This window comes from Larus michahellis, chromosome 5 (assembly GCF_964199755.1).
Source record: "Larus michahellis chromosome 5, bLarMic1.1, whole genome shotgun sequence".
Lineage (NCBI taxonomy): Eukaryota > Metazoa > Chordata > Aves > Charadriiformes > Laridae > Larus > Larus michahellis.
The window spans coordinates 71,554,756-71,573,594 of NC_133900.1; the positions used below are offsets into that span (position 1 = coordinate 71,554,756).

The 18,839-nt window shown below is 42.0% G+C and overlaps 1 protein-coding gene across 35 annotated transcripts in view; it reads right to left on the bottom strand.

The window, feature by feature from the left end:
• Positions 1 to 18,839, bottom strand: part of APBB2 (amyloid beta precursor protein binding family B member 2) — a 190,446-nt gene that overhangs the window by 129,846 nt on the left and 41,761 nt on the right. For all 35 annotated transcript variants that reach the window (XM_074587898.1, XM_074587896.1, XM_074587879.1 and 32 more), the window contains one exon: positions 2,213 to 2,287. The gene's annotated coding sequence lies outside the window, so the exon portion shown is untranslated. The remainder of the gene's footprint in view (positions 1 to 2,212; positions 2,288 to 18,839) is intronic.

Genomic DNA, 18,839 nt, shown 5'->3' on the forward strand with positions numbered 1-18,839 from the left:
TTCAAAACCCACAGTTATCACAAAATGAGTAACCTTTCCTTTTAATTTGAAATGCTAGGATCTGACAAGCTGTATCCTCCCTGAGCAGCTAGGGTGAGGAGTTTCAATTGCCCCAAACAATGACTACAGCACTGCTTCCCTCAGCTTGCCATACAAGCAGTCTGCCATGAGAAGCACGCAATGCCGATCAAAGATTAGCAGGGGTGGTCTCACAAAGCTGCCTGTGAGACACGTAGCTAAGGCCAGGCCAATGGCTGCACCATGCCCTGGCAGAGTGCTTCCTGACCATAAAAAGAGAGGCCAGCCAAGTGTCACGCAGCAAGCAATTCCCCTAAAGATGCTCTGATGGGTAGCCCTGTGGGGAACTGGACATGGCTGCAAAGAGGAGCAAGATGAGTTAAGGTGACTAGTCCTATTAAGGTGAGTGTCCTCAACCCAATAGCTTCTTCCCCAGGGAAAAGACTGGGAACTTATTAAGGGAAATTATGAAACTCTCTTACTGATACACACAATTACTAAGGACCGCAAGAGGACTTATAGGCTCTTCCCATGAAAGGGAGAGGACCAAGAGGGAAGAAAAAAAGAAAGAAGAAGAGAGACATAAGAGTAACCTAGTATGAGATACAAATCAATAATTTGCATGGCAACCCTATGTTTTAGAAGAATACTGCTCTGTTCCATGTAAGAATCGAGGCTCTGTCAAGTAGGTATAGAGACTACAGTAAAACAACTTGGAAATAGAAGTTGCATCATTAGCCTGGCCTCCTGTGTATTACAGGCCACTAAGGCTGCTTGATTAACATACACAAAAAGCATGAAGGCCAAGAGTAACCCTGAACCCTTACGTGAGCCCCTCAGAGCCATCAAACTGCGCTGGCTAAAACATTTGTGTCTCATGCAGCTGCGTACCAACATGAGATTAGCCCTGGCTGCAGTCCCCTCATTCACTTTGTGCAAAAACTGTTTTAATATGAAATACCTTGTCTCACAGGAGCATAGCTTTATCTAAGGGCAAAAAAAAGAAAACCCAAACCCATGAAATCTCAGAAATTCACCAGGATGAGAAGTCAAGTAAATAAGATATTCTTTGGGAAAAGTAAAACGCAGCATGAAAAATCATTTTCTAAATCCATGTCTCAGCCAGGTGCTAGTATTGAGCTCCTCTCTACATTTTAACTAACCAGCTCAAGAGGAAGGTAAGAGGATAAGAGTTTGTGGCTGTGCACCCCACAAGTAAAGCAAGAACTTGAGAGGCATGCATAAGATTTGCTCAGTGGCTACAAGGCTGGCGTACATCTGACAGCTCTGCCACCTCACCTCCAGCAGTTTGGACTGTATAAAATAACACCCTTGTAAGGATCACATCAGAAAAAGCTCAGAGGAGTGCTGCTGCATTTCAGAAAGGTGAAACAGCAATCCTGATGGAAAAAGCTTCCTCCCTCCGGCAGCAAAAGGTGGAGTTTCTCCCTGGTGCTCTGCCAGTACAAACCTACAGACATGCGTAGCCCAAGTCTTCCAGCTAACAGCACTTTCTTTGTGGGCAGGCAATGCCAGACCTCTCACATATCTTATTTCTGAAGATGAAAAGCCCCGTGGCTTGCCAGGTACTGGGAAGTATGTCCTCAGCTTGTCAGGTTGCATGAGAAGGAATGGAAAGCCAGAGCGCCAGAGGCTGCTGGAGAACATGCCACCAGATAAGCCCTCCACATAAATGGCCTCAGCTGGTGACATGAAGCATCTGCTACCGTGGGTCTCCATCCCACGCCTAGACCCACACAAAATCATTTGAACACATCGCAGGAGACTGCACTTCTGCTGCACAGTACCTTGAAGTCCAAAACAAGTTTCTGCATTAACAGATGGTATTACTGACATCGCAGAGGAACAGCAGTACTATGAAACACCTCTGTTGCGTACAGCCTCTTCTCACATGAGGTGGCAGAGCAAGTTGTAGCATTCTGTTGCACAAATACAGCTAATCTGCAAGGATGGGTAAACCAAGAACTGCTCTTGCTGGAGTACTAGAAGAGCTGGAGCATCTTTGCTAACAAACATCATGATAAACAACATAAATGTTGCCTACAAATACAGGTACCTCTGGTCTCTGTGCTGGGAGAAATGTGATACTTCAGTGTTTGAGACATGGGACAAGAAAAGTGCAGGAAGAGGCGCCCACCCCAGAGGATGCCCAGGCACGGAGCAGGTTACTTACTCTCCCCAGCGCGTTGGTGGCAAGTCCGTACCAGAGCACCAGCACCCCCTCAGGTCACTGCAGAAATTGGGAAAGCTGCAAAACAAAAACAAGTCACATATTAAGAGTTTTTCTTTATGAAGAGTCAAGGAGGGATTAATTGAAACTACTGAGCTCACAAAGGTGCAGGTTACCAGAAGAAACACACAGGGCCACGCTCTGCAGCAGTGGGTTCCAGCAAGACAGCGGGAGCCTGGGAATCAGACAAGCAGTGCAAATGACTAACCCAAACAGCCACTTTCAGCTTAAATCCTTAAAAAACATCTGCATTCACAACAATGCATTCGCAGAAGTAGAAGCGGAACAGAGGATCTACATACTACAGTGCAGGGATCTTCCCAAAGTGGGGAGGTGTCGCAAGCTGCTGTCAGACCATGACAGCTTGGGCACGTCAGAGACAGGCTGCAAAGCTCTCTTGCTGCACTGTATTATAGACCTGCAGATTTCCCCATGCACAATGACTATCACAAAGAAAGTGAATTCAGATGATTTCTCAAGTCTGAAAGAAGCAGCAAAAAGTCACCACTAAACAGCACATTCCTAACATAATTTAGAAAAAGTAAAAAAGCAGCACCTTTTCAATTATGCTCGTGTTCAGAAGACATGAAGTATATAATTTATTTTTGCAAAGTCTTTATGCTGTATCACAGTCAGTCCCCAGCCATTCTGCCCCCGGTAAATGATTGCATTAATGCCATGGATTTTAGTACCAAAAAAATATATTGGGATTGTTGCCATATAATGACAAAAGCGAGGTTATCTCCCCATCAGAAGATAGTCGGTGGCAGCAGATCTGTCAGTCAAACAGTGTTCTAGGATTCGAGGTATTATTCAACTTTGTATTTGTTCTCTCATCTGGAGAAACTAAATATGCAAGACCGAAGATACAAATCTCATTTGCTGTAGAGCTTAAATTTTTTTTTTTTCTTGTTAAAGCAAAACCCAGGCTAAATCAAGCCAACTTATATTCCATTTTAAAGAGAGATTTATTTTTTCCTGCCCTCGGTCTAACAAAAATCCAAGAACTATAAATCCTAGAAAGTACTGAGACAGAAAAGATCATTTAAGAGAGATAAAAATGTTCTCATTAAAAATCATTATTTGTCATTTGGAAACTTGAAAAGGGACCTTTTTAAAAACCAGATGAAAAATAATTTCAAGATCTAGAGCTTTTTTTAAGAAATCAAGAAAATACACTAATTTTTATTTTTATAATGAAATTGCACTTCTAAAACACTCTTCAAGGCTGCGGGAAGAAAACAGAAAAATGCTCATTTAACCAATATTCTAACCCAATTTAGCAGGCACATTTGCGGACTTTTGTATCAGATGATAAGATTTCAGTATTCAAGAGAACCAGTAAAGCCAAGAAACTAGTGATTTTCTTCTGTTTGAAATTCACAGGTTTTATATAAACAAAACTTTCTGGGGTAAGTGTTGAGACCCCAACCTTCTCAGCAGACTGAGCATACATGCTAGCTTTTTTCCAAATTATTTTAAGGGGTTTCTTCCTGAGATAAACAAACAGATGCATCCATCTGAGCTGGCATGGACATTTTTATAATTAACCCTCTTCATCCTATATATGAAACCTAATTTGCTCTAGGCCAAACCTAGTCTAACTGCAACACCAACAGTGGTTAATTCAATAAAAAATAGGCAACAGCTCAAAAAGCATTTTATGTCTGGAGCAAGACAATTTTTCAATCTGAACTAAGACAGGGTCAGCTGCCGGTTCAGAGATCAGAGGAAAGCCTGAAATACAAAACACAGCTCCTGAAGGCAGGAATGACCAAGCCCTCCAAGAAAACAGCGGATAGGAAATTGCAAAACAAAGTTTCAACACGAGACATCTGACCTCGGATCCAAAGGGATATTAACACTGATGACAAATTCCTGAAACCGTGCTACCGCACACCCAACATTTTATATTTCCCAGTTGAGAATCTCTCCCCCACCCTGACCGTCCTTCCCTTTTTTCCCCGTGTCCTGCTGAACATGTCCACCTCTCCACCCACATTTTAACCATGTTGCCTGCTTTGAAAATTGGCAGACTAGAAAACAACAACTCGGAGATGAAGAGAGGCATTTTATTATTTTTTCCTGTTTATAAATCTTAATATTTCAAAAGAAAAGCTCAGCCAGCCAACAGTGCAGCAAGTTCAGTCTCCCAGACCTATCCAAGCCATAATAACTCATTTAGGAATTTATTAAAAACAGTAAATTGGAAGGCAGATAGCATGCAGGCACTGATACCCTTCTTAGAAAATGAATTACAAATGTTTAACGCCCACAGATGACAAAGTAGGAACATACTGTTACAGTTAATGAAATAAACAACTGGCCGGTTGAGGTAATAGTAGGTGCAAATTTAAGAAATTAAATAGTCCCTATTTTCTTCTTTTACAGAGATGTGGCAACAGCTACATATACGTAAACGGGATTAGATATTCCTGGATACTTGGATTTCCCTGGGACACGGATCTGCAATCCAGTTCTCAGCTACCCTCAGAAACGAGGGATCTCACAGGTGACAGCATGATCTTGGGCACATCACAGAACTTCAGTTCGAAATAATAAAACCGAATAGAAGACACCAGCCAGCAAAGAAGAAATCTGAGAGTTATCACTCCTGTTGAGATGCTAGACCAAAACTTATTCAAAAGAGAGAGACAGTCTCTATCTACCTGATAGAGACTCCCCATGGATTTGTAACGTCTAAACTCAGACCAAAGCTACTCCCTTGAGGTTTAACAGGAATTTACTGAGCTAGGAATCACTGCAGATTTCTTCCTCCTGCTCCACTGCAGACTGCACTTGTGCCTGGTGGCTTCCTGCCAAGAGCTAAGAAGGTCAGCAGGTTTGATTGCTCCCCTTTCCAACCCTCTTACTTTTAGTAGGGAACTTTAAAGTTTAGCTTAAGTATACAGGAGGCAGATTTTCAATTGCCAAACTTAAACTGGTGCCATTCAGTACTAAAACAGGTTTTATACTTCAGTAACTCTCTTTCCTTGAAGAACGTTATACAAATGGTGTGTTTCTCAGCAATGGAATTGCGTTTCTGTTGTCACCTTTAACTTAGAAAACAAAACAAAAAAAAAATACTGCACCAGTGAGGCTCTCAGATGCTTCTGTTGACTTAAACTAAGCTACTCTGATTTAAAACCACTTAATCTAAAAACTGACACCGAAAAATAAAAAGATTCACCAACTCTTCTCCCTTCCCCACCAGCCAGCCACTTCTTGGGCCCCAGAAGAGAGCAGCCAGCCTGGGCTTGGGGGTGGCACGTCTCTTCATGGCGAGCAACAGACAGTCTTCCACTTCTTCACCTTCAAAGCTTGTTTTGTAGGAAAATATACCCAACTAATACACCCAGGAATATAAATTTTAAGGATTACGTCGCTCTGGAGCACTCCTCCTGTATTCTTTGTAGTAATGGCTATATATTGCTAACGGCCTGCAAACCTGCCTGTGTTGGGCAGGGTCCAAGGGCACAAAATCAGTAACATTCCAATTGGCAGGGATCCAGACGCTCTGGGAAAAATAACTATAGATTTCCGAAGTTTTAGAACGGAAGCACAGTTAGGAACTTATGCATGAGGCTGAGGATATTACGTATGTACAAGTGAATTGATATCAGTACGAAACTGGTGGCAGTTTTCATACAGCAGTTTTCTCTTGGCACACACAGGTGCAGGCATGCTGCATTTACGTATTCAGACTGGGGACTCTGCCTTAAACACGAATCACAGGATCCCACCTTCCCCTCCATTGAAATTTCCACCTCTTCCTCCAATTTAAAAATAGAAGAAAGTAGTCGTCCAACTTAACATCAATAATTAATAAGTACAGCATGGTCATCTATTTTAGGGACAATGTTTTCTCTTTCCTTCTGGAAAGCACGTTACCAGTTTCTAACTGCAGTCCATCAGTGTCTCCCAGTGAGCCTCGTGCAATGGCTCTGAGAACCCAGGCTGCTGGGGTTGGTTTCTGAAAGGAGGAGGAGAGAAGGAAGAGCTGAGTTTTGCTCTGACATTTCTAGAGGCCTTACTTTGGAAATAATTTAAAAGGAAAAAAGAAAACCCCAAACAACAAATGATGATTTTCTTAAAAAACAAAGAAAAAAGAAACCTGCCAAGTGGATTAACGAGTTGCACTTCACATTGACAGATGTGGAGAACTCTCATAACATAGCGACAGGTAAAAGACTCATTAAAGGTGGGGTGGGGGAGAAGGACGCTGTCACCGCCTCAAGAATCCCCTGATATTTTTAGCATCTACCTTTCTTTGTCTGCACCTTACCTTCTTTGACAGCAGTTTTCGCCAAATCCATAGAAGGAAGCATCTTACACATTAATTCACTTTTACTGCCCTGGAGGGCCAAAAGGAAAATAGCATCACTTAGATGGTATTTTACCTTTCCAAATTTTTGAAGGACAATTTTTTTTGAAGGTCAAGAAGAAGCATTTCATTCACAATTAGTGGCTAAAACACTGAAATGCACATGACACTTTTATTTATGAACTTTGAGAAGTCCAACAAAAGCAAAGAGATCTGGTTATCCATGATTTCCAGGAGGGGTCCCACTCTTCCCCTTCCAGGTTAAAAAGCATATTTTGGACACCTTCCTGGAAGGGGCAGAAGATGGGTCAGGTTCTCCTAAGCCAAAAAGGAATGTGGGCATGGGTCTTCTGCCTCCCCATGACCTGCGCTGACCATGAGGTCACTACAGAAGAGACTGTGTGGAGGGAAAGTCTTGGTATTTTTTTTGTTCCCTTCTTTTTAGTGATTCTTTTTATTAAAAATGTCTGAAGTGGATATTGGAAGGTGGGTTTTGTTTTTTCTTTTAAAGTTTTGCACAGAAGAGGGCAGGGGTGAGGGGGGAGGAATGCAGGGAAGGATGAAAATGAAGAGCTAAGAAACTTGCCTTTCATGCCACTTTGGACTAAATCTGTATTTTCATTTTAACTAATCCTTCCCACCATCACCCCCAGATTATTTATACAGACCTCCACGTTGCCAGTGAGTGCTCCCAAACACCAAGCCGTTACTTTAGTCCTCTGGATGCACGACTTACTGCTTTTCTCAGCTCTTCCTGCTGACTGAGCTGTGCTGCAGAGACACCAAAGCAGAAGGCAGCAAAGCACTGAGTCGACACTGGAGCAGAATTCATCTTCAGCCTGAGAGGCTGACATCTCACACTACACTGTGCTGGCTCCAGCTCACCTGGTCCTGTCAGATTGCGCACCCCAAAAAAACATGCTTTGATTCGTGCTCTTCTTCTATAGTTACCCATAAATCATAATATCCTACTAGTAAAAACTTCTGTGGAAGTACCCTACCCTTATAGCCTGAAGAAGCGAGTATTCCCACTGGTAATTCAGCTTCCCAAGGCTGAACCAGCCAGCCAGGGCAAGGAGCTGTTGCAGAAAGACAGATGCTGTTCTGGTGCTAGGTCTCAGCATATGTACATCCGATGTGCAAAAGCCAAAGGAAGAGAGCACAGAAACATCCTGAACACAGCTCCCACACTCTGGGGCAGGTGGTTTACAGCACGCTAACCATTCCCCCAGCTGCACAACTAAGCCTTGTGTCCTCCCTTTCCGTCCCCAAGCCCACCCCCTCTCTCCAGCTTTCAGCATCACTGTCATCCTGAACACTGCTGAACTCACAGCAACAACCAGGCAAGCAGCTGCTATTACAAAACTGTCTGAGCAAACATCTGGGCTGAGACTGACAGATTCTGGGTTATTATGCCAAAAGCACAGCACAATCCACAGAGGGGCAAATATCACCCAGCAGCAACTCTTCCAGCACAGTTCGAGTACCACTGCAGCACGTTTTCCCCCCAGCGGATGGCAACCAAGCCATATTTTCTGTTTGCTCATCCCTCCTGACCCCAGCTTTAGAGCTCACAAAAGCCCAACACATGATTTGCTGTTAGCACTTCAGCAGCAAAACAAGCATGCTCTGAAAACGCTCAAGGAGTTAAGTTAAAAAGAATTTTTAAAAGAGTGGAAAGAAAAAAACTTGAATAAATATTTGAAAACAAAGCAGCCTGGAGTTTGTCTCAAAAAAATTAAATCTTATTCTTAGCACACTGGGATGCAACTTAGCTAGCTGAACAATTTTCCAAATACATGTTAAGAATAAAACTTACTTCCACACAGGCATCAAATTTTAAGGAAGGAATTGAAAGCCTGGGAATTCATGCTGATACATGTCACAGAGACCGAGCATGAGGGTTAGAAGCAACTAAAGATGCTCATCCACAAGCTGTCTGAGAGAAAAGTATCTCCAAATGATTTGACTTCTTAGCAGACATACCATACTTGAGACCAGGTTTTATCTGTCACTTAGAGAAAGACCTGTGGGTGATGAGTATTCAGGTCACACACACCTTTTCTGCAGCAACCCACAGCACTACTATTCATGTGATAAACACCCACGGCACAGCAGAAGCCAGTGGCAATGAATAATGCAGGAGATCCAGTCACTCTACCACATACCATACCCATGGGATATGGAGGCAGCATTTTAGCTTAAGTCATCCTTCCCCCTCCAGGGCGCAAGCATGCTCTTCGCTTATTTTCTCTCCGCCTCCTGTTCTGCACATACATTAACAGGTCAAACCCAGCAAAATGGGATGAGTCGCTGCAGAAGAAATACGGACACAAACAGAAACACAATACACCCTCTCACAAGGTGATGTTAAAATATTACATCATCTGCTCAACTCAAGAGCTCCACAAACCAGAGACACAGTTTTCCCAACAAGGTAGTCCTTTGTTCACGTTTCCCAAGAGATGTACTTTCCCAACATTAAGACAATAATTTCACAAAGCATTAGCTACACCAGGATAAATTAAAATGGTGCCACACTCAGCCTTAGCTTGTAACCCTGCCTGAATGAAGGCAGGTTATTAAAAGTGCACTGCAAAATTGAAGTGAAATCTGAATTTGCAAGTCAGCTCATTTTTAAAAAGGCATTATTACTTGTCCTTTAAGTAAAAACTCTCCCAGTAACAGGCTTCAGTTATTCATTCCTATTCTGTGTACTATTATCAAGGTATAATTCTCCCCAACTTCTCCTGATGTCCTCCAGTACTTTCCGGCTTATGCTGCACACAATGGGGTGCTCTAACTTAGAACATCCTTGATACCCGCTGTGCCGGGGCAAGGCGCAGAGCTTACGGCACCATGAGACAAGGCACCCGGCGATGCCAGCTTGGCTTCTCTGACACTCTCTGCCTTTCAGCATCCTGCTTAGCCAACCACCCTGCCAGCACTGCTGGCCTTCACGCAGCTTCAGCATTAGCCTGGGCATCCACTCACACAGCAGATTTATTATGCCATTAGAAGGGTGTCTTTGTCTCCCATCTGCATTGCTTCACGCTATTTCTTTTACATTATTTTCATATATACAAGAAGATCTATATAGGAAAATTTGTCCAGCAGGAGACCAAACTGCATTTCACTAAAGCTCAGGCAGAATCTCAGACTGCATGCTTAAAATGAGTGCACGAAAAAAAAAAAGGCAGAATAAAAGGCTCAAGTCTCTCTCCAGTTTTAGTCATAATCAATTTTAGTGATGCTGTTACAAGTCCTCATAATTTTGGCTTCAAAGGCAGCTAACAGACAATGAAGAACCTTTAACTTAGGTAACATTTATTAACAGAAATCATACTGATTCTGCACACCAGGACAACCTACTCAAAACTTTTTCCACAATAGCTGCTTAGCTGCAAAAAGGGATCATCTCCTCGACCTTAAAAGCCCCTGTCATTCCGATGGGAGGTGGGGGGGGCAGGGGGAGGTAGAAAAGTGGAGAATAAAGTTAAAAAAAATATCACAGCACATTTTTTTCCCCACACTAGAAGATCTTATGCAAGCCTATGAACGGGAACCACTGTTAGAAGTAACTGCCAGACCTGTCCCACCTCTGTCACCTCAAATATAACAACTGTTGGGGTTTTGGGTGGTTTTTTGTTTCGTTGGGGGTTTTTTGGGGGTTGTTTTGGTTTTTTTTGTTTGTTTGGTTTTTTTTGTTTTTTTTTTTTTTTTAAACAGGGTCAGCAAGTACTTGGAATATTTCTTGCTCAGAATAGCTGGTGGTTAATAGAAAGAAATCCTTATTTAGCTTATTCCTTTATTAATCATCTTTGCTGGCTAGCTGACTCACCATCTAGGGCTGATCTCCTAAGGAACTAAAGTGGATAAAAATACAGCAGCTATAGTCTCACAATTCTCACCAAAAGAAAGATATTTAGATCAATATATTTTTTTACTTAAGATTGCAATTCCAGAATTTTCTCAATTCCCTACGTTTGATAGGGAGATCTATTAACAGTGCAATAACCTGATGAAAAGAATGATATTAGTTTTCTGATCATCTTCAAAAAACAAGTGTACATCCTCCTATTGTGTCATAAAAATCTGCTATCAGGCTAAAATCTCTTACCTAATCCATGTACTTTTCTTATTTGGGGTGGGGTGAGTGGGCGTTGGTGTTCGGGGGTTTTTTTAAACCAATTTGAGGACACTGGTAGAAGAGATCCTAATGATGATTAACTATTCTAGCAACAACAGGAAAAAAAATACGCTTTCCACAGAAGAGAAATTAGAAAGATAAAAGATACAAAATCATCAGCTATAGAAAGGTCACGAGAACCACCACCTAAAGAGCAAACTCCAAGGATGGCTGTCAGATGACAAGAAATTTGGTACCATACACCAGAGATGTTACTCCCATATCATACGTTTGCTTCCTGCCTTGGACCAATGACTTTCCCATTGTTCTTGATATAACATCTGACTTAAGGCAAAGATATAGTCAACACTGTTCTAAAGTCATATAAAGCTTTCCTTAACCATAATATAGGCTTCAAAACTTTATTCCCCTAAGTTTAACCATATTCTATCCTGCAACACACAAGCATATTCCTGTGCAACCTGCTCTAGGTGACCCTACTCTGGCAGGGGGGTTGGACTAGATGATCTCCAGAGGTCCCTTCCGACCCCTACCATTCTGTGATTCTGTGAACCATCCATGCCAGTAAGAAACTGAGGGGCATCACACATAACCACAGTGAGAGGGATTTAATCTCTCAACGCTGGTGCTCACAAACTGAATGTAACATAGAATAACACTCTTTTTCTCTCTTTTTTTTTTTTTTCCCCCAAATAAGAGATTGCCCTGGATACGCACTGCAGTGCTTTGTCCTAGCGCCCCCGAATACTCAGCACGCCCACTCTTGCCATACCAAGAATGCCAGCTATGTTTAGCATTTTGGTTGGAGGTACTACAGGAATCTAAGGTCAGCAAGTAGCCACAGGCGGTCAAATTAACTCAAAACAGTTAAGTTAATCAATACAGGAAAAAAAAAAAAAAAGGAACCTCCTCACTAGAGACAGAGGGACTTGATAGTTTCTTAAATGAATACTGATAATGACTAGAAGCACGAGAGCAAAGCTGGCTTGGACAGGAAAGTTCTGGAGCTATCTGCGTATTGATCCTCTCCGGCTAAACTGGAACAAAAGATGCAAAGTACTATGAAATTAAAAATTAAAAATTAAAAAGAAGGTGCTCTACAACAAGAAGCAAAGCATGTAATAGACAGAACAAACTGAGCTGAAATACTCATGGAGAGATCTTGAGGAAGCCTCCAGTAAGTCAATGAGAACTTAGCCACTTGTGCTGGTTTTGGCTGGGACAGAGTTAATTTCCTTCACAGTAGCTAGTATGCTCTGCATTTTGGATTTTTGCTGGAAACAGTGTTGATAATACAGGGAGGGATAGTTTAGTTACTGATGAGCAGTGCTTACACAGAGTCAAGGCCTTTTCTGCTCCTCACACCACCTCACCAGCCAGCAGGCTAGGGGTTCACAAGACCTTAGGAGAGGACAGCTGACCTCAACTGACCCAAGGGCTATTCCATACCATGTGCTGTCATGCTCACCATATAAAGCTGGGAGAAGAAGGAAGGGGGGACATTCAGAGTTACGGTATTTTGTCTCCCTAAGTAACCACCGTGCGTGATGGAGCCTTGCTGTCCTGGAGATGGCTGAACACCTGCCTGCCCATGGGAAGCAGTGAATGAGTTTCTTGTTTTGCTCTGCTTGCGTGCACAGCTTTTGCTTTATCAGTTAAACTGTCTTTATCTCAACCCACCAGTTTTAGCACTTTTACTCTTCTGATTCTCTCCCCCATTCCACCAAGGTCTGTGTCACAACTGAAAAGTAAAATTCAAAGCTCTTTCGGAGTTTACAAGTATATTTGCTCACACATGCCACCTTCAGGAGCTCTCAGAACCCGTTAGAGTACAAGTGCAGAGTTTTAGCTCTAGAAACAAACTCACCAACCAGTCACACCAAGGTTGAACACAGACGGCTAGAGTGGCACCACCTGAAAGTCAAAACATTAAAACTCTCTACCAGACCCTTCAAAGCCAAAATGGTGCCAGAATTTTCTAGAAAGCGCTATGAGAAGTAAGCACTTACAACCTCAACTGAAGGCCACAGAAGCCAAAAGGAAGAATTCCCATTGTTTCTAGTTTACCCACCTTGGAAGCTGGCTGTGCTCAGAGCTACTGAGAGAGAATCAGTGTCTCCCAGACTTCCTGTTAGAGATATAAGTGTGTGTGTATATGCGTATACACATGTATATAAGTACGCATGTGGATGGACACAAGCACACATTTTAGATGCCTGCAAGGCCAGCCAACTCAGAGTCTTCATTTAAAAGCAACTTATGCCCACAGTCAAAAGCAACAGTGAAATTTAGTATTGCCATTAAGTACATAATGGCAATTGTGTACTTAAACATAGAGCTGGAACTGTCTTTAATTTCATGCAGGCAGAACTTAAATGGAATACAGAGTCCTGGGCTCAGGTTAAACTCTGAGTATGAACAGGCAGTGCTCACCTCAGCTTAAGGAATCATTTCATGTGCATTCAGCTGCAGAAAGTACAAGTCAAAGCTGCTGTTCCACAGCCAGCAGAGTGAAATGCCTCACGTAACAGTACAGTTTTACATCAGCAGTGATTTAAGCCAACTGTCCCTTTCAGCCACAATTGGCCTTTAGACTGGCTCAGCCCCCTCATCACAGTGACACTGTCACAAGGGTGCATCTTCTTTGATGCGTTAGTTTTCATCTGGGTCCTCAAATCGAACAGCCTGGACAGGGGGCAACAAGAGTGCCAGGGAGGAGTAAAAGGCGTGTTGTAATAGCTTGAAGAAGATGGACAAACACCCTTTAATAGCTGTTGTCAGCAACAGCTCTTAAAACGTTAATTTTGTAGCAGTCCAAAGTGATGTGAAACTGTGCCCATAACCTTTCACCACACCTTTAAACTTCATTGAAAGATATCACATCTGGCACATGCGACAGGCCAGGAGCACTGCCAGCACTAATGACTCAGATGACAACCGTAACCTCACCGGTGTGCTCGACACTTATCCTGCCCACTCTGTGTTTTCAGTGTTGTTTAAAAATAGGGGGGGGGGGGGGGAAGTAGTGTCATTGGGGTCACATCTGAAGGTTACAGAAATCCACACATGGGTTCATAAAAATTTCATATGGGAGCCTGATCTAATTTCAGCTCAGACAAACAGGTCCTCCCCCTTCTCTGAAGTCCAGAGGGAAGATGCAGAAGCTGACACAGGGACAGCCCTGCTCTCTCCTTGCCACCAGGAAAAGGAAGGGAAGGGTGACCTCAACATCAGCCAAGCAAAAGCCCCGCCAAAACAGAGATGCCAGTGCTCCTGCAAGTCAAACAGTTCATGCAACAGTCACAACAGTATTAGAGAAAAAGTAAAGATAAAGCTTGAGAAAGCACCAACACTATAGTTCAAAGGCAGCTGGAGTTTAGAAAATATAATAGAAACCTGGGAAGCGTTCTGCATCCCTTCCTAAGGGAGACAGGCAACGCCACAGGCAAAGGTACTTTCAATCACAGTAATTTAAGCATGGTCTTAAATCAACGGAGAATGCTTTGGTGTAAGTGAGGGCAGAACCTTGTTTCATAGCAGTAATTAGCAGACAAAACCTGTTCCCAGTGACATCAGTGGGGCTAGGATTCTGCACCCTGTTTCCATAATTAACACTTTTTCAATTACATATACATTTGGACAGCTCTCTAGCTAATCTTTACAGAAATCAATGCATTAAATAAATAATTGTAAACCACCACACATCTTCCAACATGCCAAGACACATGTGTGTTTAAAAAACTGATTTGAGAGGACACCTCAAAATTCTCAGTTCATTCGTGCCAGCCATCACCTGGTGTCCTCCTGGGGTATTCACTACTGATCATCTTTCCAATTAATCCTGATTCTGTCTGTACTTCTAACAAGCACCTTCTGAACTCCCCTAAAGATAATATACTAAAAGAAATCAAACATCAAATCTATTTCTAGTTACCAAAAAAAAAATATAAAATCCATAATTAGTGTTTAAACCGTAACACAGAGGATTATTAAAAAAAAAAAGTCACTGCCATTCAGCAAGTATTCCTAGGAGACAAGCTTTACTCCTCACTTTTTTGCAAAATCACCATATCAAACCAGTGGAAAATACGTAATACTTTTAAAAGCTCACCGTACTCAATGAACTACTACTCTAGAAGATAAAGTCCCAATTAGATGTATACAAAATGTACACTGCAGAGGGCATTGACCAGCATTGGACCACTAGATTATGCACTACATCCTTCTGAGTTGGTCGTTGTTCAGGCACGTGAAGGTTTATGTTTAAATTTAACGCTATCTCAACGTGGCTGGAAGAGTCAGCAAAACCAGAGCTTTCAAACCTAAGGGCACAGGATAGTTAAGTTACAGCATGAGCAAGTTATTTGACTACAGCACTGCATTAGCTGAGGAGAGGGTAGTCCACCTCACACCTAAAATTGGACACAGCAGCCTGAAGATGCACTTCCAGAGAGCTGACAGACCAAGAAGCAGCAGAAGCTTCTGGTCCCACTTCCATATAAGAAATTGGCCATAAGGAAAAGGAGAACAGTTAAAAACCCTACAAGCAGTTGCTGCCTTTTCACAAGGCTTTCAAAATCCTATGAAGCTCCCCCCCCGCAAAAAAAAAATAAAAATGTAACCAGGCTAATTCCATGAATCCTGACCATCAGGAAAGGAAGTGACTGTGCTTTGTGTAAGTCCTGCATAGATTTCTATTATGATAGCTTAAGCAAAACAGATCCCAAGAGGAGAGGGAATAAACGTTACGCAAGTCATCTGGCATGTCCACCCACCTCAGGTGTGACGGACACCAACCCTCCCAGAGCAGGGGCAGCCTTTCCTTGCCAGGGTCATGTCCTCTTCCCTCTTGGGAAAGAACACTTTTAAATAATTTCAGTTCTGCCATGTGGGTTCTGATGGTTTAATTGTAATTGCTTATGCTTCTCAAAAAAAAAAAAAGGGGAGGGGGCTGTCAGGTAAAAGAATGACTCCAAACCATCTCTTCACTTTAGTAATTTTGGGACAGAACAATGCTGACATTAAAACAGACAAAAAGGCTTCTGAAGGGATACCTTTTAAAGGTGCAACATTCCTCTTTTTCTTCAAATTAGCCTGGTTTTCCCAAAGCTGTGTGACAAAAGCCCCTTAGGCCCAGGTGCCCTAGGCCTCCCAGCGCCATGTTTGCCTTCTCCTGCCCTTCCCCAACTCCAGCCCCTCTCAACAAGTTACAAACCAAACTGCATATATACTGACAACAGTATAACCAACTACTTCAAAACTTCGTTCTTTGGGAGTTTAACCTACACATCACACTGAAACAGAGGGCATCTGCCTGTAAATACACACCACGGCCGTCTATCTTCCAAACATACGCTGTGTTTTCTCACCAGCCAGGAGGAAAGGTTTCGTCTTAAATAGCGACTAAAAATTCTGTTGTCTACAATTTATCATTAAAAAAGCACAACTTCAAAATTAACATCAATTTTCTGATGCACAAGACAGGATGGTATAATTTAACCCAACTTAGACAAAGCCTGTCTTCTGATGAAGATCCAAGGCACCATCAAAGTTTAAAACACTATATTGCCTTCGTGTATTTACAACAAATGCAATTCCTTTAAAACTAACTGTGAAAACACTTTTCTTCTAATTTGTCTATTACACAAGCAAAGCCTTTTCTAAGGTTTACCAAATAAAATAAAAAATAGAAACTATTTTACTGCAGACCCTCCCTGTGACACAGAATTTAGCTTATTCACCTGTATATAGGTACAATAGGGCCCTGTTCAGAGTAAAGGTGGCAGTCAAGCGTTACGCAAAAAGAAAAAAGCAATCGTGATTACTGAAGGTAATAAAAAAATAGAAGAAGAGATTATAGTCCAAAAAAAAGACACACAGATACTATAGAGTTTTTATGTGATAGTGTTAAAAGATCAGGTTCTTCTTTTGCACTTAAAACTTGTTTCTCAAGCCTCCATCTCTTCAGCGATGCAGTTTAGCAAGGATAATGTTTCCTTTATTTGCACAGTAAGAGAGCACACCTGGAATGCCAGTAAACCTCAGACTTCCTTAGGCTGAATCACCATCTCAAGTACAATAAAAGTTAAATATCTGCAGCCATGCAGCTGTGTGAGGTGCACTCCTGTTAGTTATCTACAACTTACCTAGTATTTACAGGCATCTGTAATTTTTTTGAATGTGTAAGTTGAACCAGTGTCAGTCATGAGATTTCTTTAAATACTAAGCTAATGGAAAATCATAGGTGAGCCTAAACAAAGAGTAACAGCTCAGAGAATGAAGACCAAGGATTTAATTTTACTATTAACAGTGAAAAGGGCCTTGAACAAATCTCTTAAGTTCACTGTAGGATGGTTTGCAAGCCTACTAAAAAACCACAGCCATCGCAAGTAGCACCTGTGGCTTCAGGTGCGTTAAAACACCCTGGAAGAGATAACCCATAACAGCCTTTACAAGTGTATTAATAACTCGTTTTGACACTGCTTAGAGACTCTCCATTTAGGTACATCCTATGCACAAAACACAGAGTCAGAGGAGTTCTCCTCTCCACAATTTCCAAACCAGAGAACCACAGCAAGGTACAAGAAAGTGATAAAGCAGTAAACGAGACATGATAAGAGCCGTACAAAACCAACATCATCTATTACTCACAAATAAGAATATCCCAACAGTCAGAAGAGACTCAGAGTAACCATTCTAACACCAAAGCCCCTGCAAGATAAGGCGGATCTTCAGGAATTCAGCCAAACACAAGGCAGGCAAGATGAGCGAAGAGCCTACTGTCACCTACTGCTGTAATGCAGCTTGCTGCCCAGAATCACCTATCTTCTGATATTCTTACCTCCTAATTTCCAGGACAGGAGAGGCTTGCTGAAAGTTTGCAAAACACCTCCAGAGCCTCTGACCAGAGACAATATGCAAGTACATGTTATTACCAGTAAACCTAAGCTATGCTGTTATTCAGTGCTCTTACGGTTTCCTTCATTTCAGATAAAGGTAAGGCACTTTATAAACACACACACCAAAAAAATTAAGGCAGCTATATAAAGATTGTTTGTTTTAAGTGATAAATGAAGCAGCAATTTATGCTAGCTAATTAAAGACAGATCTACTGTATCAGTTTAATATTCTGAAGGATATTAATAAACAGGTAATAAATAACCACATTTAAGTGAGGCACAAAGTTAAAGTTACGATTAATCTTAACTCATAGAAAACCCAAGAGTCTGTAAGTGGTCCCGAGCCAATAACATTTCTTCTAAAGCAACTCATTTAGATGCTCTGTTTGGTGGAATGCAGCTGTGAACAACAATAAACCCAAGACTGAACAACTTACAAGCTACAGGATAATGTATATATCCGAGCCCATGACTGGAGCGTGCAAAGAGCTATTGCTTTCCTAACAGAGCTGGTCTTTCGAGTAACTCAACTTCTTGCTCGAGTAAAGTAAACTTCTTGCTTTAGATCAAGAAATCGTAAAAACAGCTCAAGACCAATCAATTGTTAAGGTGTCATGAATCACAGTTTTCCCTTAGCAATTGCAGGAGATAATGCTCAGTGTCTTACAGGATATAACCAGATGCTTACAGGACAACATCTACGACAACTAAATAAGATTATCAAAATGCATCCGCTTACACAGGCTTTTCCAAAGCATCTAACACTGATGCAAAGTTCCATGAAAGGATAAACCTTTCCCGGTGAAAGGGAGCGCCCTGAGCTCACGCACATCTTCGCTCTCCCTAGCGATGCTGCTGCTGCAGCACACCCAGCTGTGAGTACCGGCTGTCAGAATGGCTGTCAAATGCAATGACTGATTTAAGACTGATAACAGCTGCAGCAGCCTTCCACAGCACAAAAGCTTTATACTGCTGATGCTTAGTGAGAGAAGTATTAGAAACATTTATTCTCAAAGTCCGTTCACGTTTTGCAGCACTTTATTTTCTGACAGACTACTGCAGTATAGTATGTATCTGATGTCTGCAAAACGCAAGGCCAAAGCTTGGGTCAAAGCTCCTTAAGCTGGCAGTGGCACAGAACTGCTGCAATTTAAAATGAACAAGGAAATTGCACCATGTAATGAAGATGATAATTAG